Source organism: Dasypus novemcinctus, chromosome 9, assembly GCF_030445035.2.
Source record: "Dasypus novemcinctus isolate mDasNov1 chromosome 9, mDasNov1.1.hap2, whole genome shotgun sequence".
Classification (NCBI taxonomy): domain Eukaryota; kingdom Metazoa; phylum Chordata; class Mammalia; order Cingulata; family Dasypodidae; genus Dasypus; species Dasypus novemcinctus.
This window is the reverse complement of record NC_080681.1, coordinates 73,571,807-73,595,219: the sequence shown is the minus strand read 5'-3', so window position 1 is coordinate 73,595,219 and position 23,413 is coordinate 73,571,807. Positions and strand designations below refer to the sequence as shown.

Here is a 23,413-nt window from a genome sequence, read left to right as displayed (position 1 = left end):
AGGGGGAAGGGAAGAGAGCTATTTTAGTTTTCCAGCTGCTCAATCAAATACTATACAATGGGTTGGCGTAACAACAAGAATTGCCTCAAGGTTTCAGACACTGGAAGGACTGCTTCCTCCTGAGGTTGATATTTTCTGGCCGGCAATTTTTGAGGTTTCTTGGTTTTTCCATTACATGGCAATGAACATGGAGGTGACTTTTCCTTTCTCTTCCAGGTTCTGTGGACTTCCAGCTTCTGGCTGCTCCCTCTGACTTCTCTCTCTCTCTGGCCTTCTCTTTAAGGCCTCCAGTAGCAGAATTAAGACCCATTCTGATTCAGATGGACCAGACATTAACTGAAGGAACCTCATCCAAAGGAATGGATTAAGATTCAGAACATGTTTCTCTGGGGTACACAGCTCCAGGCCACCACAGGAGCTAATATTTCTTGAGCATTGACTCTACTGGTATTTCACATAATTTCAATCCCCATGACAATTTGACAAGGTAGAGATCATTATTCCCATCTTGTAGGAAAGGAATTCTGAATGCATGTGATTTACTCAATCTCCCAGCTAGAAAGTGAAGTAGCAGGGCTAGGGTTTGGACCCAGCTCTGCCTGAACCCCAAGGCCTACCCAGGGACCATGTGGAGCGCTTCTGCCATGCTGCCATGCAATGAGATACCTGTGGAACCTGCCTCCTATGTGGGGAGCTGGAGAGAACAGCTCCTAGTGCCAGATTGCCTGTCCTCACGAGGTCTTTTCATTATCTCACTAAATCTCATATAATCTCAGAAGCTCCTTATCCATGGCCCCTTTAAATGTTTATGGAAACAGTCTCAGAAACACTGAGTAAACTGTATCAAGATCCCCCAGCTAGCAAAGTGGATGCAGGGAGCGATGGATTCAAATCTGGAGTCCAGGAGATCTGACTCCCTAGCATGTGATCTTTCCTCCAAGCTCCTCTGTCATAGACCATAGGAATTTGAAATCTCAAAAGAAATCTCCATTTCAGCTCCTGGAACACATGACAGTTTCTCACCCCAGATTGTTCTCAGCTCAGTATGAAAACACATAAACGGGTATGAATGCCTGAGTGAAAGGAAGACCTAAACTTAAATTATCGCAGAACGGCAAGCTATTGTCAGTGATTGACAACCAGTCTCGACTCTCACCAGTGACAGCCACACACAAAGTAAGACTTCAAAAAGGGCTTGGTTCTCTTCAATTAGCAGAGCTGAAATGAAACCACTTAGAAAATTATACTATTGGGCGACTGGTGGGTTTTAAACAAAATGAGAAAAATAAAGGCTAGGCCTGATGTTTACCATCAGCTGAGCTAGAGACGTCAGATATGCCAGGACTCGGGATTCACAGTTTTCTGGAACTCAGGACTTCCTGCCTCTCTGCCACTAATCCAACCTTGAATTCATTCATTCATTCATGCATCCATTCATTCGTTCATTTAGGAAATACTAGTGGATTACTTACTACCAAGGACCGGAGCTACAGCGGGAGCAAAATAAATAGGGTCTGTGCCTCCTGGTATTCCTAGCCAAGTAAACAGGCATCGCAATACCTCGTGATAGGTGACATAATGGGGGAAATGCAGGTGCTAGAGGCAGAGCAGTGTGACAGCCCTGCAAAAATGAAATTTCACACTGAGTGGAAGACAGTCACGAGCGGCAATGTGCTCAGCCACCAGCAGAAAGACAAGGGTGGTCAGGGCAGGGTGCAGTTGGCTGTGAGAGGGATGGGCCCACGTGTCTATCCCCTCAAGCAGTGCTGGGATCCCAGCCCTGGAAAGCTGGAAGGGACCTTCAAGTCTCTCATCCACCATTCATTCAACCAACCATGCCTCACGCGTGTGCAAAAGCTCCGAAGGGAGAGAGAGCACAGCTCACTAGGGAACTGCAAGTGATTCCCTGGCTGGACTGCACAATGGGTATAGGACATGAATCAAGTCCCAGGCCAAATTAAGGAGACTGGATACGTGGAAAGGATTGAACTTTATCCTGAGGCAATGAGGAGCCACTGAAAGCTCGAGGCAGAGGAAATAACACTCAGATTTGGAACTTGCCAGAAAGCACCTGGGAAGTGAATGAGATTCAGAGGCAAGCCCAGAGCTCTGAGTAGACTGACTCCACAGCCTGTGGCCTTTCCCCATTCCCATTTTGTGAGATTCCTAGATTCTGTGGGTATAGGAGCTGGGGTAAATGGACCAGAGAAAACAGAGAAACGCAGAAATTTATCTGATCTAAGGAAAAGTCCGGGATAGACTTGCTTCTCAGATATGAATCATGGTGAAATGGGAAGGCTCTGAAGATTAGATTCTGTTCCTGGCTCTTTCTCTAATTATCTGTGGAACAGTGGTCCAGTAGAGCCCTGTGAGCGTCCATGTCCTCATCTGTGTGATGGGTGGAGAATTAGACAGCTAATTAAAAATTATAATTATGTCATCTATTCCCTTACATTTCCCTTACATTCCCTTACATTTCATTTAATGAAATATTATACTGAGCCAAGCGTGTATCTCATTTAATCCCCACAAGCACCCTATGAAGCAGATCCATTTATTATCACCCACACTTTGCAACAAGGGAAACTGAGGTTTTAAAATGTTAAATAGCTTGCTGAAGGTCAGATATTCAGTAAGTGGTAGAATCAGGATTTGAACCTAGAACTCACGTACTTAACCATGAAAGCAACTTATTTTAAGGCATGTATAAACTTCTTTCACAAGGATTTTCTGAGTACCTGGGTTATGAGGGTTAAAAGATGAGGAAGCATAATTCCTCCTCATATAGAAGACAAACACATATTCTCTTTCTGGTTAGAAGCCCTGAAATCTGTCGTGTCATTAATTCAATTTGCTTCTATATAGGGTTTTGGGGCAGATATGGGGAGGGCAGGTAGAGGAAGTGGCTTGTGATGAAATGAATTCTCTGGGTCTCTCTCCTATACTCTGAAATGATCCTGCATCAGTAGGATGTCGTAAGAACCCCAGGAGTGAGATGACCTACACCTGGACTTAGCCATAAAAATAGCATCAACCCTAGTGAACTAATCCCCCAAATCGACCAGGCACTCAAATAAAGGATTGATTGGGCAATTGGGTCCTTATCTGGCAGGCCCCACAATCATAGTCGGGGTGAACAGCTGCCCCTTGGCCCTCAGACCCCTGCTGTTCTAAGGTCCAGGCCATCCAGCACAAAGGGCCCGGTCTGAGAAGGGGGGAGAGGGGGAAAGAGAGAGAGATCTCTCCAGGTCACCAGGTCAGTCATGGGGCCAAAGCAGCAGAAAGCTGCCACTGGAGGCACTGCTTAGATAAGCTACCCCCACCTATGTGCACTAAGATGCTGTCTAATTAGAGCTAATTAGCAACCTGCTGGCTGTCAGAAGGCCTGTGCCCCCTCCCCACCCCCTCATCCCTGCAGCCTTGGGCAGTGCCAGTGGAGCTAAGGCCTGCAGACCCACCCTCCCACCCCCAGATAACCTGCCCTCCTCTGACTAATGAGCCAAAGCCAACCATGGCGGGCACAACCTGCAGAGAAATGTTTTCTCCCTTCTTCTAATAAACTTTTCAAAAAAGGCTCCTGAGATCCACGGCTGGATTCTCCCAACAATACAGCCCCAGGTGTCGAGGGATGGAGGCGCACATCAACAGCTCATTTAGCAGAGAACAAACGGTGTCCTTTCAGGCCAACAAATAAAACATCAGACAGGCACTGACTGGGGCCCAAGACAGGGGTTGATCTGGAAGACAGAGAGGACACAGCGCCCTCTCCCTTGGGAAATCCTGTGACTGCTTTGGGAATAAACAAAAACTGAAATGCGATGTTTTCTTCAAACAACCCAGGAGGCAAAAATGCGAAAGTGCTGGTTAGAGTAAAATATTGAAATCAAGATGATTATTAATAGTGATAATAGCTTGTGCGTGCATATAGTGAATCCCTTGACATTCACAATACACTTTCACCTGCATTATCTGTTTTAAGTTTTACAACTTCACACATTAGGAAAGGCAAGAAACAGCACCCCCATTTTATAGAGGAGGCCCCTGGGAGGCGGGGCATAAGCCCAAAATCACACACGTTGAATGTCCATGACACATCTCAAACCATGGCTTCTTACACCAAAACCACTACACTTTCCACATTATTACAAATCCCAACTGTGTTATGTTCCTTTTACACTTTTTTGAATCACAACATATTAGGGCTAGAAAGGTCATTACCAACCACTGGAAACTAAACCCAAAGGAGTTAAACAACATGTTCAGGATCACACATCAAATTGGGACCCGGTCCTTGGTCTCCCTCTCACTCTTTTCAGGCCAGTGTTTTTCCACTGTTCTTCTATTTAGGCTCCAATAACAAGGAATATTTCTACAGAATCAGTAATAAAAATACTTTATGTTGTCCCCTTAAACACAGTAAATGCCAACAACTAACATATGTCTTTTTGACATGAATCTTTACTGCTAATAAAGCAGTAACAATAAAGTGGAGGGAGAGACCAGCACAGAAGGAATCAGTACAGGTCCCTGCACACAGTAGGGTGTTGGTAAATATTTGCTGAATTGAATACAGTGAAATAAGTGTGGAACCACCAGTAAAAGAGAAAAAGAGAAGGTATTTTGCACATGTGTAGATTAAAATGCACCTATTTATATTCTCTGTAAGACACTGTGCTGAGAGTTTGGCACGAAGAAGACACTTGCTATATTCCAAGCTGGGTTTCGACATCAGCTAGAAGCTCCTGCTGTCTTTACATGACACACTCACAGAGTGAACACAGCAGAATGTGTGCTTCCAGGCAATCCCTTGAAAAATGTTTGACCTTCACTGAAACTTTGACGCTGTTTTCAGTGTTACCTCAGTGTCACTTTTTTTGGTAGTGAAAAAAATCTGGAGTAAAGAAAGAAGTATGTGAAGGAGTCAGAATTGTTAGTAAAATTCTGATGATACTGCAATTACTGAAACCTGATGTCAAGAGGCATTCTCAGACTGTCACTGAGCTGCTGTAAAAAGAATTTTGCTGGATGGTGACTTCTGTCAATTTTTGTCTATGTTAACTCTTGCTCTCAAGCCATTGTTGGTTTCAAAGTATTTTTGAGTAAGTTCTACAGGAGGTAGGAAATGTGACAGACCACAGCTTTACACTTTGGTCTAGGGAGTGTTCTACTAATCACTACCATTTATTGAGTACCTGTAATAATCATGATAATCTTATCATAATCAAACTAAAAGCTAATATACTGTTTACTATGTGTTCTGTTCTAAGCACTTCACATACATTATTTCATTCAACCTTTATACAATAACGCTATGATGTTTAATGAACTTGCCCAAACCTATACAACTACTTGGTGGCAAGGCCAGATTCCAGCTTCAAAGTCAGCATTTTTGCCAGTATCCTAGCACTCTTTCTTTTATTCATTTGCACATCCACTATGTAGCAGGCATTGTGCTAGTTCCTAGGATACAAAGACCAAAGATAAAGACCATATTCTCCAGAATCTCACAGTAACACGAGCAGACCAAATATCACAATGTTACAGGCTAAGTATAGTGACAGAAGTGACTGCTGGGTGTTCTGGGCACATCCAGGAAGGACACTTAACCCAGATTAGGAGGGTCAAAGGAGCCTTCCCAGAGGAGCTCATACCTCCGTCTTGCTGGGTAGGTAGAAGTTTGTCAAATGTAGAAGGGCCTGAAGGGAGTAAAGCAGAAGAGCAGGTCCAAAAATCTGGAGGCAAAGGAGATCCTGGGCACATTCAAGGGTCTTCAAGTAGTTCAGAATGAATTCAGTCCAGAGGAGGGAGTCAGATGGTAAAATGCAAAAGAGATTGGAGATGAATGAGGCTGAGGAAAAAGGCGTAAACTGAAGAGGGACTTTTCCACGGTGCTAAAATGTTTGGGATTTATCCTAAAGGACTTGGGTGCTCCTGAGGAGCTGGTATGCAAGTGCACGATGTTCAAAAGGAACCCTTACTGTCTTCTTCCACTCCACTCCCTAGAAGGGAAAAGCAGGGCAGCAACATCTCCAATCTTCCTCCCCAAAGAAAGGGAATGATTTATCTTTTGGGTAAAATCAGAAGAGACCTCTAGCCATGTAGTTATAGCAGATATGCAGGTTGGCTCTCCCTACACCATTCTAGCCCTACTCTAGCAGGCTCTCTTGTACCACAGAGGCTAAAAACCAACTTCTATATTTCTCAGACTCTTCTGAAGCTTGGGTTCTGCATGGGATGCAGAAGTGACTATAAGGTTCTCTGGGTAGCAAAACAGACAAACTTGCAGGAGGATTATAAGAAAGAAGTGAAAAATAGGAGGTACTTGCTACATGTATAGAGAGGAACGTTTCTGGGGCAGCTCAGATTAGGATCATCCTGTCTGTCCCTAACAATATTGCTTTCATAAGAACAGTTCTACTGTGTGGTTGAGTATTTGTCCTGGCATCCAAGCTTGGCTCCAGGGCTCTCCTGAGCTACCCAATGGCCCTTAATAAATACCTTTCAGCTTAAATTAACTGATGTGGATTCTTTCATCTGCAACTGAGAACTTAATTGATACAGTAGAATAGCTCCTTTCCTTCTCATACAGAGCTGCTTGACTCTGAAGATCTTCTTTCACTGCTCTGCCATTAAATAAACTGATGGGGCCACTTGTGCTTTAACAGGAGACAGGGAGGCCTGCAGAAATCCAGCTTGGGCCAATGTAGAGAGAAAGTTGAGGAAACCTAATGAAGTTGCGCCATCTAAATTTTTCAGTAAAACTTTAACAAAAATAATACCCTGTCCCGGCCCGCGGGACGATCAACGGAGACTCCAGGTCCTATGAGGGAAGAATGGTATGGGACAAGAGACACAAAGAACGACAGCAAGACAGTATTCTGATCAAGCTGCAAAATTTTATTGAGGGGACTGAGCATATATACTCTAGGGAGGGGGGGGTGGCGGGTAAGGATAGGTGGCAGTCTGGGGTTGGCAGCTGCTGTTGCTAGGGCGGAAGGCAGACAAGCGGGTAAGCACTTTTGGCGCGAACTAGTTCCGCAAAGAAGGGAGAGGGTGACCTAAGCTATTGTTGTATCAGTCCGGGCGGTCAGGTTACCGGCATTGCTGAAAGGTAGATTCTATGCATGCTGCCTTAATCGCCCACAACAATACCCATGCTTTCATCTTTGTCTGATTCCATCTCCTAACTGGTTTGTAACTTGTAGGAAGAAAGGGAATGGTTAAGTGTCAACCCTCAAAATATATCTCCTCAAAAATACTGAAATCACTTTTGTACTTTGGAAGTAGGGGCTAATTAGAAGAAGTCATTTGGCTGGAGCGAACCCAATTCCAGAGTCAATCTGAAATAGGGGATAGGATTCTTCCATGTTAATCAGAAGCACAACAGAAGCCTGTAGGGTGCAGAAACTTCAGCTAGGAGATGCAATCTGTTGATTACCAGGAATCCTTTGTTACAAAAGAGCTCATAATCTCAAGCCCTTAGCTCACTTATATTATTTGCAAGGAGTTGATTTCCCCCTTGACTCTCACAGAGTTGTCCAACACACCTGCTTCCAAAGCATGTGATCTCCACACCTAAACCTCTTAGAGCTGAAAATGAGGGATGAAGAAGAAACTAACTGAGTGAAGTTATAAAGGACTAGACAAGGCATGAAATGAAGCCCAAAGTTTTCCTCCAGGTTTTTGTCATCAGCAGCTCAATCTTACTCCCTGCATTTTTCCATCACTAAAACAAACAAGGAAAGAACAATTGCAAATAGAGTTGTTTGTAACAGTTGGAGGTGGGGAGCAAAAGGAGTAGGTGATTTCTCCCTTGTACTCAAGGACTGGCAATCTTACAAGCAAGTCACAGAAACACAGGGAACAAGGAATGTTAATGGGGCACAGACTTCTGATATCCATTCTCCCCATTTTCTAAAGATAAGACCCCATTTCTTTTCTAAAGATAAAGACAAATATTCCTACTCTCCTTTCTGTTAGGAGTGGCCAGGTAATCCAGTTGTGGCAATGGAGACATAAACAGAAATTATGGTTGCAACCTCTGGTCATGCTCTTAAAAGAAATGAGAAGGTTGTTCCCTGAGTCCTTTTCTCTCTTTTCAACATCTAGTGAGAATAAGGATGTGATGTTCCACTATTGTGGATCATAATGATGAGAGCAAATTTCTAGGGATGCACAAGCAGTAAGATAGAATGAGCTGAACCCTGTGTGAGCAGCATAGAGCTGCCCTGTGTTCCAACTTCTGCAGGACTGAGAAATATATGTCTACTATTTTATAGACACTTTTAAGCAACTTTATTTGATGCCTTAGTTACTTGTAGTTGGACATATATCCTAATTAATCGAGATGGCATGCTACCACTTCACTTACTCAGCAACATCACTTTTCCTGAACAGAGGCAAATAAAGAAATAAAACACCCCTGCGGTGGTTTGAAGCTGTATGTACCCTGTGGGTATGGACCCATTGTAAGTAGGGCCTTTTGATGAGGCTACTTCAGTTAAGGTGTCACCCACCTTACTTAGGATGGGTCTTAATCTTATTACTGGAGTTCTTTATAAGAAAATGAAATTCAGCAGAGAAAAAAAGCCACAGGGAGGAAGAAGCTGAAATGGAATCAAGAACAGAAGAAAGAGACCAGGAGATGCCGCCATGTGCCTTGCCATGTGACAGAGAAGCCAAGAATCACTGGCAGCTGGTTTCCAGGAAGAAAGCATCACCTCGGTGAGGCCTTGATTTGAACATTTTCTTGGCCTCAACACTGTAAGCTAATACATTCCCATTGCTTAAGTCAACCCATTCCATGGTATTTGTTGGAACAGCCTAGGAAACTAAAGCAGCACCTAAACAGTCAAAGTTACATTATCACTGGAAGCTGATGCACTTCATTAACAGGAATGGCACTCTGGCCAAGGCATGGTACTTACTGACCCTTATATCCACATTTCCAATGGACAAGGTAAAAGATAGATAGAAAGGGAAGAGAACTGCTTTTAGAGGCAGATAAACTGAATATACCAAGATATGATAGCATGATCTAACAGTGAGAAAAGAGACTGAAAAGTATAAAAAGGAAATATGAGAATTTAAAAATCACTCATATAGAGGGGCAAAGAATCTTACATCTCTAAATAGCCCTTAAGGATATCAAATATATAGCACAGTGTAATAATCAATGTTCATAATGATATTTGAGTCATACTCTATTTTAAAAAGCATGGAAGTGTGCAGTTTGCTTATAAATATTCCCAGAACATTAGTCATCTTGAAACATGTAATACTGGATACATAAATTATTTCATGCAACTCAACATTAAACGAAACACATCTGACTATCACATATGTAGTAAGGGTAACAAGCTTTTATTAGGAATCTATGTTCTTTCAGGCCTAAATGTGATTTGCTAGAGACGAGACACATAACTGCCCTCAAGTCTCTCATGGTCCAGTTTGCACAGAGATTAAGAAAGAGATCATTATAAATTATAACACTAGATCAAAACTATGGGGAAGGAAAATCATTGGCAATATAGATGAAAGGAAAAAAGATTACTATCTATAATATAAAAGGAGCCCTTACAAAATGATAAAAGACAAACATCCCAAAAGTAAAAGGGGTAAGTGGTACTAATAAGCTGTTCACTGAATAGCAAATCCAAATGCCCAATAAATGTGAAAAGATGCTCATTCTTGGCAGACACCAAGAAAATGCAAGATAAAATAGCAGTGTGATATCACTCTTTCTTTACCTATCTGATTGGCAAATGTAAAAGAGTGATAATACCTACTGCTGGCTAAGATATAAGGAAAAAGATTACTTCATACATACTAATGGAAATGTGAAATTTATATTCTCTTTGGAGAGCAATAAAACACCATCTACTATGACTTTTAAAAAACCACACATCCTTTGACTCAGAAATATCACTTCTGGGACTTTACCAATAAAAGATCTATCAATAAATAATGATAAGTGTACAAGAATGTTTATTTCAAAATTTTTCTAAATATTAGGGGAACAAAAGTAAATGCCCATCAGTATGGAAATGATTGAAAAGTTTGTGTTATAGCCATATGTTTTAGTTTGCCAAAGGGCTGCGGATGCAAAGTACCAGAAATGGGCTGGCTTTTATAAAAGGGGTTTATTTGGGGTAAAAGCTTACAGTTCCAAGGCAGTGAAATATCCAGAGCAAGGCACCATCAGAGGTGATTTCTCTCCAAAGTCAGCTGCTGCATGTTGAAGCAAGATGGGCACAGATCTCTGCTGAGGATTGAGTTTAGATGAAGACAACCAGGCATGGGATGAGAATTATCTTTTTCTGGGCCTCCTCTATCAGACTCAGCTGCTCCACACTCTACCCCACTTCAGCTACAAGCTATTGTGCATACATATGGCTCATCTCTCTCTGAGCCTCAACTCTTTGAGCCTCTAAGGGTCGTCTCTCCTTGTAGCTCAGTTGTGGGTGAAAACTGGGTTTTTTTCTCTCACATGGCAGTATCAGTTATGGTGGCTTCCTTTTCCTGTGTTTGTCTGTCTCTCTGTATGTCTCCAATTACCTCAGACCTAGCAAGGTGGTGGGGACTTAACCTGAGCCACGTCTCACCAAAGTAGTCCAATTAGCTGAGAAGATGTAATTTGGGCAAAGACCTAAGAGAAGTAAGGGATTTAGAGATTTGGATAGGAATATTCCAGATTGAGGGAAAAGCAAAGGGAATGGCTATGAGGTGGGAGCATTCTTGATGGATTTGATAAACATGGCTGGATAGGAGGGAACAAGGGTGTGTAATGGGTGATGAGGTCAGAGAGTAAAAAGGAACAGATATTTTAGTCTACTTTATGAGTTTTTGCACTTAATGGGATATGGAGCCATTGCAGGCATATGAGCAGAGAGGGAAAAAGTGAGAACAGCTTGGAAGCCAGTGCATTTATGCAATTGAAACACAATGGCAGCTCTAGAAATGTTCACATTCATGATATACTGTATTTTGATGATAGACCCACAAGACATGCTAGTGAATTTGATATGGATCTAGGAGAAAGGACGGATTCAAGGATAACGGCAAAGTTTTAAGCCCATGAGACAAGAAGCTTGATGCTTTTATTACCTGAGATGGGGAATGCAGAGTGTGGAGCAGGCTTTATGAGGAAATGAGGAGTTCCATTTTGGACATATTAATTAATGATTTTATTTACTTAAAAATATATATCTTTGTAGTCTGTATTTTCTTTTTGACTTCCTTCTTAATGAAGAGATATTTTAGAAAATTTTAAAATGTCCAAGACTGTAGTTTTCTTTTTTCTTTTTGGTTGCTGTTTTGCAATTTTATCGCAAAGAATGTTGTCTGTGTGATTGCCAAGTATTTGAAATTTACTGAGATTTTCTTTTGACAAAGTATCAATTTTTAGAAATATTCCATGGATATTTGGAGAGGAAAATGTATAGTTACCAGGGTAAAAGTGTGTTTTCTGTCTCATTGCTTCTTTCATTACCACTTATAAATCAAAAATTTTTTATTCAAAAAAAAAAAAAGGCCTAAAAGCATTCTTATCAAGTAGTCTAATCAAAGGACCCTCAACCGAACTTAATGCAAAGGGTTAGATTAATGAAAACGCATTATCTTTCTCTATTAATGAAAAAGCATTATCTTTCTCTATTTCAAACTGCCACATCATACCATGGAAAAGTATACTTCCTTGAAAGGAATGACATATCTATACTAATTAAAAGAGGAAGGCCCAGGGAGGGGAATAGTTTTCCACAATAAATATATATATGAATATGATCTTATGTTTTAAATCAGTGAAAAAACTATATATGTATATATGTGTGTGAATGTATATGTATAGATTATTATAAAAACATATAGGAAGATACAGAAGGCAACTGGGTTGCTATATTAATTTGTGGGAGAGGAGGTCAGTAAATAAGCAAAACATGCCCATGATTATATAAATCAGTGTATGTAAAATTATATCTACCTACACATGTTTATATATGTTCAAAGAGATACATGAAAAGATAGTCACCAAATTACAAATAATACAAAAGACTGGAAATTTAAGTGATTTTTACTAACTCCTTATATTTTTCTATGCATCTGTAGTTTTTACAACTAACCTGTATGATTTATATAATTTGAAAAAAATAATTCAAGTGATTAAAAAACAACCAATGTTAATGCTAGTCAATACTGACTGGAGTTAAATAAAAAGACTTCATTTAGGACAGAGTACCTGATCTTAGTTTTCAAAGACTATTGGATTTAGAAGAGATTTGCAAAGGTCAAATATTACAGGCAAAAAGAACTGAATAAGCAAAAGTAGGGAGGTTGAAATAGACATACGTTACCAAGTCTGAGGCAAACGACCTGAACTGGAGCAAGAGATAAAAAAGTAGAAGCAAATGGTTCCATGACCGTAATATGATCAAACAGATAGGAAACTGAATGGTCATAATAATGTGTGTACAAAGTGTGATTTTTCAAGTTGAAATTAACAAACTAAAACAGCTTGGTTTTTTTAAAATTCTACAAACTGACAAATATTTTGAATTCTGGAGACTCTGTCCATGGTGACACCATGTGCTTCACTCAGATGTAAACTTCAATGTGGTAACATTTTCATTTTCAACCCTCCTTCCTGTCAGTTTCTAACTCTGCCGTAAATATTTGCTTGGAGAAAAAATGTCACTAAAGATCTAAGCTCAGAAACAGCCTCCAAAAAAAGAAAAATGGTCATCTTGATACAAGAAGTCATATTCTGCATGTTAACTAAACAAGAAGTCTTGAGACCTATGGCTCCAAGCTCATCTCAGGAAAAAAAGTATTAAAAACCTATGAATACAAATTAATTACTTGGTTTTCTTTCTCCTTTCGTGCTGTTTCTTTAAGACAGGAACCACATGGTGCTTTCCCAGGTAAATTGAAAGGTTGCCTGATGTCACTGGGTCTCCTGTCATTCGCAATATGTCTGTTTTAGAAACCCTAAGTGAACAACTATTAATGCTACAGGATTCTTGCACTATTGCCAAGAAGGAAAGAACCCAAATGTCAGAAGGTGATGGCCACTTCCTTGTCAAAACCAATCAATCCCACACAGCAGTCCAAGGTTTCTGATTTTAACCTGAAAAACACTTTTTTCTCGTTCATAAGGCATTCCTTCCTCTCTAAGAGGGGCTTAAAATCACAATAGCTCCGATGTTCCTGTTCCCATCACCATATTAGGAGACACAGCAGGTAATATTATTCCATTTCTAGGGAATTGGAAGAGACATACAGAATTAACAAGGAACTCTTCATAGTGGAATGAGGGAAACACTCAGGCCCCTGAAATGCAAAGACAATGTCTTTTTAGACAATGACTTTTTGGAGCATTGGGTTAACAATGGAAAAACAAACCAATAAAAATTCCATTATTTCAATCTTTGCTGAATTTCGTGAGCAGCAACAAGGATCAATGAAAAAGGAACCTGTAGAATGAAAACAAGAATAGGTTGAGACCAGGCACATGGGGTCTCAACCCAGTCCCGCTCTAACCAATCATGTGACAAGGCCTCCCTGCGCCTTGGTTTCCTTCTGTGGAAATATGGAGTTGTTTTGGGAATTAATAGGAAAACATCTGCACATAGTAGGCACTTGCAAGGGCAACTGCTTATGAACACATTGACAATGACAACGATGATGATGGTCAGGATGGTGGTGGTAGTGATGATGATGATGATGATGATGACAATGATTCTACCGCTAAGTAACTCTGGGATCTTAAATCACAGAATCTTATATATTATAGTATCTAAGAGTACAGACTACTTGTGCTCAAATCCCAGCTCTATAAATTAGCCGTGCCTCATACTCCTTACCTGAAGAATACGAGGATGAGAGAAGTCGATGCATCTAAAGCGTTCAGAGCAATACCTAAAACATAGTAAATTTTTCCCTCTTGTAAATAAAGGAGTTTGACAGGGAATTTTCAAGTCCAAGCTCTATTATTTTACTTGGTCAGGAATACCACATCCAAAAGAAACACAGTATGGTTGAAAGAGTATGGGCTTTAGAGTCAGAAAAGCCTGAGCTTAGATCCAAACTCTGAAATGCACTATTTATGTGAGCTAGGACAAGGCAATGTTTCTGATCCTTGATTTCTTTCCATATTTTTTTTTCTCTCCCCTTCCCTGCCACCTCCCCACCCCCAGTTGTCTGTTTTCTGTGTCCATTTGCTGTGTGTTCTTCTGTGCCCCCTTGTATTCTTGTCAGTGGCACCCGGAATCTGTGTTTCGTTCTTGTTGTGTCATCTTGCTGCGGCACCACTGCAGGCTGCATTTTTTCGCACTGGGCAGCTCTCCTTACGGGGTGCACTCCTTGAGCATAGGGCTCCCCTACGCAGGGTACACCCCTGTGTGGCATGGCACTCCTTGCGCACATCAGTACTGCATGTGGGCCAGCTCATCACACGGGTTAGGAAGCCCTGGGTTTGAACCTTGGACCATGTGGTAGGCAGACACCCTATCCATTGGGCCAAATCCACTTCCCTCTTTCCATAGTATTTTAAAAATTCAGCAACCATTTTATTGATATTTATTATGACAGGCACTGTTCTAGGAGCTGATAAGGTGAGGATCATAATACTCTTTCAACCTTGCAAGATTGCTCTAGAAGAATTAAATGAGACAATAGCAGTAGACTATCCAAACCAGTGTTTGTTATAGACCAAGCCTTCAATAAATGGGAGCAGAAATTATACTGCCCAGCCAAAAGGTAGATGCTGTCAAAGCTGAGCTCTGAGGGTCTCCAGCACCCACAGCCTCACTGACAATGTATCCCAACACCAAAGTTTTCAAACCACACCATCAGGTTTTATAGCCTATGTACAGAATCAGAAACCATATCTACAGCTGTTCACCAAAGTCTCAAGCAAAGGACTTTCTGCCCCAAGTTCTAGTTCAAGGAAGACTCAGACATGCAGATGAGCAAGGCTGGGGCAGCAGAAAGAGCTCTTAATGTAGTGGTCCCAGCAAATGTAGCCCCAGCCAGTGCTGCAAGCCTGACTGCTGGCAAAACTCACACTTCTGCAGGAAACAGCCCTACCAGCCAGCTTCCTTCAGCTCCATGAAGTCACCATATTAAAGCAAAGGCAGAGGGTTCAACACCTCTCCATTTCTTCCTGGCTCTACGCGCTTGGTCAAGTCATGTTAACCTCTTACCTGTGCCTCCTTTTCTCATCTAAAAAAGAGGGATAATGATACCTAATGGAAGGTCACTGTAAAGAAGTGGGTAAAGGGCTCCAAAAAAATCTTATGCTACAAACAAATATTGGACACATAAAGATGTCAGATAGTCTGCCTTGGGGTGCCCACATTCCCATATATGGAGTAGAGTGAAAAGAACAAGGGCTAAAAAATGGAGTCTGGGTTTGAATGCAGACATTACTACTTGTTTTCCTTCTGACCTGGTCAATCTATGGAACTTCTTGGAGTCTGACTTTTTTATCTGTAAAAAGAGGATTATACATCAATCTCATAGGACTATTGTGAAGATTAGTGAAATAATTTATTTAATACAATTAAAATTTTAAACCCAAATAGCATGTGTTCATTTATTACATATTTGATGGGCATTAACTACATGCACAAACAGTTTGGTAGGCTTTATGGAGATATACATAATATGTACTGCACCGTCCCTGCATTTAATCTACTTAAGAAAATATGAGATAAAGTAAAGGTCAAGAAGCAATGCAAGTATTTAATAACAGTGCTAAAGTGTGCATTAAATATAGTGAGTATTTAGGCAGGATGGGGGAAGGGATTTTTATGTTTCACATACTTTTGGGCCATGTGAATTTTTGAAAAGCTTGTATTATCAATTCTCCCCCCCCCCCGAAAATAATGAAAATAAAAGAAAATAATGAATTAACAGAAAAGGTGTCCTGGATGGTAATCATCCTTCAGAAGCTTTTAAAGTGAAGCTCATTAAATATCACTCATACACTTTTGTACCTTTGTGCCAAGCACAGGTTTATACCCTGAGATTAAAGAGGTTAATAAGTTTTTCCCTGCTTTTAAGGATTTTAGAGTCTATTGGCAGAGGCAGATGGATAGCTAATTATTTATATAAGAAGTGCTAAGGGAGCACGAGCTTCTTGAGGGAAAAGGCTCTCTGAGTGGATGTCACTTTTGAGATGGATCCCAAAGAATCAGTAGAGTTCACCAGGCAAAGGAGCAGGAATGTCTTTTCCAGACAGGGGGAGAAGAAAAGTAGCACCTGCAAAGGTACAAAAGGACATGTATATGGTGTGAGAGTGTGTATGTCAGTGTACTTGTGCATGTGTATGTGTGAGTGCATGCGATGATTTTTTGTGTGCAAGTGTGAGGTTATGCACACGTGTGTGAGAGTACTTGGGTATGTGTGTGTATGTAATGCTTTTTTGTGTGTATGTGTATAAGGGTGTGCACATATGTGTTGTGCATGTGTGTAAGAGAGAGAGACAGGCATGTTAGGAGGAAGCAATAAGGCCAGGCTGTGAAAGGCCTTGAAGTCCATGGTCAGGGATTTGACTAATACACTTCAGGCAACAGGGCATCTTTGACGTGTTTTGATCCAGGGAGTAAAACAATCAAAGCAATGTTTTAGAAAGATCAAGTCATAATTGTGGGGAGGCCCATGTTGGAGGCTAGGAGATGAGTTTGGAGACTCTGAGGTCTGGGATGGGGACAAGGAGGCTACAAACGTGGAAAAATGTTCCCATCACTTGTTAGTTCTGGGTGGGGTGTTTGTTATATTATGCATCACTACCCCCTCTCCTGGTAATATAATAAAATAAATATACTTTTTAAAAGTTTCCCATTATATGGAAAACAGATCTAAAAACAAAGGAATACCTCCTCCAAAATTGTTCAGACACCCAGCCTGTCCAAATGGAGTGTCCCGATTCCACTTGAGATGCCTAGCACAGACCCAAACCAGAGCATGCCCTCTGGGCTATGCAAAGCCTGTATGCCAGGAAAACAGATGTTCTCCTACCTCCAAGCCCACAGGAACAACTAAAGTCCCCAGTCAAGGAATAAGCAAGAAATGGAGTTATTGACGTCAATGTTTTTTCTTCTTTATTTCATAAATGTGATACACGCACTCAACCACTGAGCTACACCCTCTCCTCTGCAACGTTTATTTTATAATTAATTTTCTGAAGATGCCAACCCTGAGCTCTAGGCAATATATTTTGCTCCTGATTTCTGGAAAGATTCTCCTGCAGTCTGGGGGATTTCCTTTATTTTTTCAAGCCAAATGATGAAAATTAGGTTCTTGCTTCATGTGGACTCTGATCTCTTCCTCGGGGTCCTAGTCTTGCCCCTCTCAGTTTTCCTCCCCTGTCGGTATCTTTCCCTCCTCATTCTTCTCACTTTCTCTCACCTCCCTTCCTCCACGTGACTGTATTTGAAGTCTGAAGCTACCTCAGACTCTGTATCTCTCTTACCACAGCCCACTTCTCCTTCTCTTTCCTTTTCTTGCTCCCTGCCTTCTCCCTCCATATCCCTTCCCATTACTTCAAAAAGCTTCAATTTTAAAAAAGGAGCAAGGACTTTCCTGGCATAAGTCAGACCAACAAATGTGGTCCCTGTATGGTGGCTGGCCGAGTCCAGATTAAAGAAAGAAAGAAAATCATTTTGGAAAAGAGAAAGGGCTGAATGGTGGCCCTTTCGTTTTGAAGAAGGCAGGTGGAGCCTGTGGTTCACAGCTGTCCCTGGACACAGTATCACCAGGCAGGCTTCTAGCTGGGCAATTCCTATTTGCTAATAGGCCCTAGCCAGCCCCCATCCCTTTCCACTGGGTGAGGTGGCACTGCTGCTGCCACATCACACTGCTCAGTGACTCCTCCTGCTCAGCTCAGAAAGGACAAAAAACCATAAAATTCAGAACCATCTAATGTCAGCACTGCAGGGAATGTCAGAGGCCACTGGTCCCAGCCCCTCACATTATTGTTAGAAACACTGGGACCCTAGATCACTAAATGCCTGGGAGATCCATTATTAGAAAACCTAGTACCTGTTGCAAAAATCCACTGCCCTGGGAACACCTCTATATTTTTGCCTTCTGAACAGAAATCTACTATATAGGGTCCAGATGTATAAACAGAATACACCTAAAATACAGACAAAAACGGGTTAAATGCACATACTGCATTTGAAATCTACTGCATGCTCCCCACAAGAGCGATTTGACCAGGGAAGTCTGCTGAAGATGCGGCTGCAAGCGGTGCAGGGCTCTAAGCTCTGAAGACCTTTTTAATATGGCTGTATTGTAATACTGCAGTGCCAAACCCCACCAGACATTCCAAAAAGAAAAAGAAAGCCCTGCTCCAAGCAGAACTTCCCATCTTTGAAAACAGATCATCTTTCTTTTGCACCTATTTAATAACTGCATTATTTAACAGGATCAGAGGAAAATGGGCATCCTCAGAAGGTACAGCACGGTAACCTCGTTCTGCAACTCTGTGATTCCTCGGCAAGAAACTAAAATGCATTCATTCGAACTCAGCCTCCCAAAGCAACAGTAATGCCACTGCCAGGCGATTTACAGGCGAGCTCCTCTGAGAGGCCCAGGGGAAGGGGTTGGCAAGCAGGGGACACACCTTTTCTGAGCTGTTTGAAACATGCTGTTTGCAAAGTCCATCCAGACTGTGCTGCCAAGGGTTAACTTCCTCAGCCAAAATTAATACACATGCGTACACACACACACACACACACACACACACACACACACCTACTGCATCCACACAACCTCCCAAGCCACCACAAATTTGAATTTGTTTAATTTTAAATTCCCAGAAATTCCCTGATCAGTGCTCTTTTCGGAACAGCCCCTCCACCCTGGGCTGGATTCCCGCCTCATCACCAGTGAAAGCCCAGAGAGCTGGGCATAATTATTTTTCTACAAGGTTATGCCTAATTGGCCACTAACCTAATTGATTAATCATCTCATTTTTCAAGGCAGCATCAAAGAGGCAGGCTGAGGGGGAGAGAAAACGTGCCACGGATGGAGAATGGGGTAAAAATTACAGAGTGGGGAAAAGAGCCCCCGAGCCAGCTCACTTGGCTTCTGGGCATGTAAACGGAAAGAAGGAGAAAGAAAGAAGGAAAGAAAGAAAAAGGAGGGAGGGAGGAAGAAAGGAAGGAGGGTTGGGAGGGAGGAAGGGAGAGAGGGAGAGAGAGCGAGGGACACCCAAATAAGGAGGGAAATGCCCAATAAATACCACAGCAGGGCTGTGCAGGGGCTTCGAAGCTGCCCAGCCAGACTGGGTCCAGGCGCCTCTGGTGCGGATGAAGTTGTTTCTCCAGGATGGGAAAGGGTTAAATGGTTGCGTGTCAACCTAGCCTAGGCTGGAGTGGAGGGAAGCAAAAGCCACTTCTTCGGATATCAGTCAGGTCTGCGTGGGGTGTGCAGGGTGTCGCCTTCCTGCTCTGGCCACAACTTGTGCGGCTCTCCACTGCAGCCCTAGCCTGCGCCTTTGCGCGAGACCCAAAACTTTGCGCACACTGTAGCCGCAGTCCGCTCAGCTTTTCGCAGCGAGTTGCGCACAGCCAAGTGCCGGAGGCAGCCCCTCCGCAGCAGCCACTGCCCAGCTTCGGGCTAGAGACTTTTCTCGCTCCTGCCTCTACCAATTTCCACCCAGGGACCTCCCTTGCTGCTGCGGGAGCGCAGCGCCCGCTCGGGGGTGGGCAGTGCGGGAGGGGCGTTCCAGATGACCACCTCGCCGGTCCCGGCAGCTCCTGCAGGATGGATTAGCGCGGCAGACGCCCCCGCCCCGGCGTGCCCACCCCTACCATGCTGCCGCGGGCCGGCGCAACACCTTCTCCTACCTTCCAGCCGCCGAGGACCACACTCTCCGCTCAGCCCTCTCGACTCATCCTTAGGACGCGAACCGGCTCCGCTTTTGTTCCCTGGGGCTGGCAGGTCCGTGTAGGGCCAGGGCGCGAGGGAGCTGCGCGGCGCTGGATATCCCGAAGAGAAGATGCTCACTCCTAGCAGCTGCGCCAGCAGCAGTAGTGGCGGTGGCAGCGGCGGCAGTAGCGGCAGTGGCAGCGGTAGAGATAGTGCCGGCTCTCTGCAGGCCACATCTTTCATACCTTATACATCACTACCGCATTCTCCAGAATAGGGGAGCCCGTCGGCATTTCGCCACCTAGTGCAGATTGCAGAAGCCCGCAGTAGTGAAGGGGCCCAAGCTGGCTGGAATGTGAGAGGGGAGGAGGACCTCAGCACCCACTCGCAGCCTTCCTCCCCGCTCCATTCACAAGTAGGCCGACAACCTGTAGCCATTCTGCAATCTTCACCTTCTGGAATTGCCTGTTACCCCCCCGGGAAGGTCTGAACTTCAGGTCAAGTAATGATGATTTATGAAGGTGGAGCCCTCCCTGGGCTGTTGCTGATGCTTAGACTGCACAAGTTTGTTCACAGCCCCCTCCTCACTGGGGTCCTCACACACGAGGGACTTTCAGCAGCAGACACACATACACACTCCTGAATGAACACACTCCCAGAGACACAGTTCCCTGCTCCCCACAATCCAGTGTGCGCGCTCCAGAGCATGTAGACAAGAGTATCATTCACAGCTGTGTAATCTTAAATGAATTATCAAGTGACTGTACCTCCATTTCTTCATCTGCAAAATGGGGGTCAGATTACCTGCCTCATAGGGTTGTTGAGAGACTCACATGAGATAAACTCAGAGCTGGACACGTGGTGAGTGACAGCAAATGTTAGGGCTTCCTTCCTCCAATGCAGGTGTGCCCTTTCTGGAGTAATAATGTATCAGGATCTATTGTGTGCTTACTATGTGCCAATCACTCTTTTATGGAGTGACAAATAATCCCCCTTCTCTTGGAACTTACTTTCTAATAAAAAGACAGACAGTAAACAAGATAACATTAGGCTGGGTGGTTGGGAAAGGACCCTCTGAGGAGATGACAATTAATGGGGACTTTAATGATTAAGAGGCAGGCATGAGCAATCCGGGGGAAGACCATTAGAGGCAGTGGGGACAGCTAGTGCAAAGGTCCTGAAGTAGGAACGAGCTGAACATGTTCAAGGAGCAGAAAGGAAGCCAGTGTGGCTGGATAGAGAGATAGTGATGAATTAGTGGTCTGAGATGCGGTGGGGAGGTCAGAGAGGGAGGATGGTCTTGGGGAAGGAGGTCGGTAAGGAGGTGAATTTTGGAGTTAAGTTAGGGAAGTCACTGCTACATGATTGGAGGTAGTATGATTGACATTTGTAGGAGCTCATTCTGGCTGTTAGGCAGAGATGAATTGAAGGGTGCATGGGGGGAAGCAGGGGAACCAATCCAGAGGCTCTTGCAATGCTGAATAAAAGTGCCTTTCCTTTACCTGGTCTCCACAACCACAACTTGACCTCCATTAGGTCTGCTGGGGGAAAAGACCACTTGACAGGGACCCAGGGAGACAGGGTTTGAGTTTCTGCCAACACCACTTGCTAGCTGTGTGTATCCTCTAGGGGGAGGGGGGTGTTGTTATTTCACCTCCCTAGTGAAAAATATAAATGGACTATATATTCTCATAAAATTATCATGAGAGCTGAGATGCAGAAGGTACCTAAGGTGCCAAATCATCATTAATTCGATCTCCACCATAGCCCGGCCTTCCAGGTCCCCAGGAGCCTCTGGAGCGCTCCCATCTAGGGGAATGGAGGATTGGCCATCCCTGTCCTGGCAACCATCAGGTCCAAGACCAGGCATGGGTAACCTGGGAAGGCTGGGAAGAGCATCTCTCAGCACCCTTGGGAAATGTTCACATTCTTAATGCTGACCCATGAATGTAGGGTGGCACCGTGTGGGAGCCCGGCGACAGCAAGGGTCGGCTGGTCTCCAGGCGCCAGTGCGAGTCGGACCTGGGTGGCGGGAATGGGCGTTAAGGCCCTCCGCTTGGGGTTCGGGCATACTGCCCGCCCCTCTGCCCAGCTGCACCCGCTTCCCCCTCGGTGGCCTAACCCCGCCTCTCCCCCGAGGGCCACCGCCGCGCCATGACAGCCCCGCCTCGCTGCCGCCGAGAACCCTCGCTACCCCATCTTCTGCCCGCAACCAGTGATGCACCCCTGCACGAACCTATCAGCCGTCTGCCGCCTCCCCGGCCACGCCCCCTGCCCCTCCCCCGACTTCGCCCTATATTAACCGCTGTACTTCCTGAATAAATCAGACTTGCTGCACAGATCCTGGTCTCCTCGGTAGTCTTCTTCCTACCGCGCGTCCTCCGCACCTTGCCGCCCCGGAGCGCCTTCTCGGAAGGCCCCTCCGTGTGTTTCAGCCCTCCGCCCGAGCCCACACTGCCCCTGCAGCGGCCCTCCGGGCGAGCCCACACTGCGACACATGAACCCACCTGTCATCTTCTCAAGCAGGAAATGCATTGCCATCGTGTTTAGGTCCTTTTGATTTTTTTCCTGTCTGCCACTCTCATCTAGTTTAAAGCATGCAGGACATCATCGTATAAAGTACTCAAGATATAAAAATAGAAAAAAGGGCTGGGGGGGATGTGTAGAGCCAGAGATGGCAAGAAAGGAAAAGTCCTTTCTCTCTTAGCAACAGGAGGAAATGTTCTCAGCTGAGACACGTGATAATCCCTTACATCTGTGTCGTGTAACAGACTTCAGAGGTCTTCAGCCTCCTGTCCTTTATTGGTACCATCACAAACCAATGAGGTAAAACAGGCATGTTTGCATATTGTACCCTTTTGGCAGATGAGGAAACTGAGGCCCAGATAGGTGAAGCAGCAGAGATGGAACTTAGACCTAGGTGCTCTTGACTTCGTCCCTCCTCATGCTGGACTGCTTCAAATGGCGCCCACCTGAAGGTATTGTCTAACTTCTGGGTCCCTGAAGCATGAATCCAATCTGTGAGCAGGTAGAATAGTGGACAAAAAGACATTCAGCTCATTCCCTTGTACCCAGCTCAATGTATTACACGTCTCTCCCCTTTTCACCCAAGCCAATTTTGATTAGAAGCATGGGGACATTGCAGTCCAAATGGGGATCTTAAATGTTAACTGTGGTCCTAGAAGATGATTGACTGTCTCACCACTGCTGGGTTGGAGATCAGGGAGAGAATAGATGCTGATGAATGCATCTTTGGAAGGCTGCTTGGGCATCAGACAGAACATGAGACCTGACTTTCAATCCTCACTCTGTCACTTGTACGTGCTTGAGCAAGTAATGAAGCCTTTATAAGTTTTGATTAACTTATCTGTAAAATGGGGATGGTATCTGCTGCTAGGGGTTGCTGTGAGGACTAAAGGAGATGCTATAAGGGACGTGCTCAATATACAGTTCACCTTGAATATCAATATCCTTTCCTTTTCCACCCCTTCCATCACTGCTACAAATGATATGCTGGTTAGCAACAGGGGGGTAA

At 43.8% G+C, this 23,413-nt stretch overlaps 1 protein-coding gene across 2 annotated transcripts in view; it reads right to left on the bottom strand.

Annotated features, from left to right (window-relative positions):
- Positions 1 to 20,153, bottom strand: part of DAB1 (DAB adaptor protein 1) — a 1,209,360-nt gene extending 1,189,207 nt beyond the window's left edge. Inside the window, exon 1 of one of the 2 annotated variants that reach the window (XM_071217425.1) lies at positions 19,857 to 20,153. The gene's annotated coding sequence lies outside the window, so the exon portion shown is untranslated. The remainder of the gene's footprint in view (positions 1 to 19,856) is intronic. The other variant, XM_058303509.1, reaches the window with a different exon arrangement.
- Between the last annotated feature and the right edge of the window lie 3,260 nt (positions 20,154 to 23,413).